We start from the raw sequence: 1,090 nt of genomic DNA on the forward strand, positions 1-1,090 counted from the left end.
GGAGCTGGTCCGCTCCAGTTAATTTTATTTATTCAGCGAGATCGTCAACGGGCGATCTCGCTTTTGATTTCGCCCCCTTATGTTCAGGCGAAATCAAAATGACAATGTCAGACCCTTATGACCTATATGTTGGCATCGTTGCAAAGAATATTTATTTTCCATCGACGAAATGTCTCCAATTTATTAAGGCAATAAAGGCTTAAAGGCAATAAGTGCAATTTATAAAGGCTTACGATTGCAGGACTGATCGGGACAGCGTTTGTTTTATGACACATCTAAGGCGTTTCCATCGTTCTATGTAGCATATGCCTCTATCAGAAGTTATTAGCGAAAAACTGTTAGATACTTTTCGTGACCTGAGACGACCTCAGGGACGTAACGATGGGCCACTGGTGCCATTTTCCGATTCAGTGTGTCATGCTTCCTTGAAATCCGGCGTTTGAAAGTGCTTAGAATGACGTTCGTCCAAACAACGCGCCTTTCAATTTTCTCTTAGTCGCTTATAATGGATAGGTCGCATAATTGACCACACCTTAGGTCACCGATATAAAAATTCCGAAATACATTTTGTACATGTTGTTGCTCTTATCAATTGCTGAAAAACGATCGGTACTCATTGTAACTATGGTAGGCATTTAAACTTTTTAGGTGAGGTCACTTGACGTGACCTGGTGACCTGACCTTCAGTGACCTTGGTCTGAAATTTTTTTCAGCATGTGTAGAAAAGATGTGGATATTCGCGAAAAACCGCAAGGGGTGTTCAACCCCCCCCCCCCCCCAGCAGGGCGCGGGTCAAGGAGCGTAAGACAGGTAGCACTAACCAAAACTGGGGGGGGGGATAAACCCCTCCCTCCATGGACTATACATAGGGGTCGGGATTCCTCCAACCCTCGTCCTCCTGTGGCGCCTCCTTTGCGTACCTTCCGGACTCTACCGGGTCCGGATTTTTCACAAGCTGCTCAATTTCATTTACGTTCAGCATTAACATTCTTTTGTTAACATTCTTTTGAAGGTTTATTTCTCTTTACATGGCTCCATTACAAATGACTGTTGCAAAAAGTTACTTAAAATATTCACTTTTTAAGGGGAC

This window comes from Amphibalanus amphitrite, unplaced genomic scaffold (genome assembly GCF_019059575.1).
Source record: "Amphibalanus amphitrite isolate SeventyFive unplaced genomic scaffold, NRLGWU_Aamphi_draft 001709F_arrow, whole genome shotgun sequence".
Classification (NCBI taxonomy): Eukaryota; Metazoa; Arthropoda; class Thecostraca; order Balanomorpha; family Balanidae; genus Amphibalanus; species Amphibalanus amphitrite.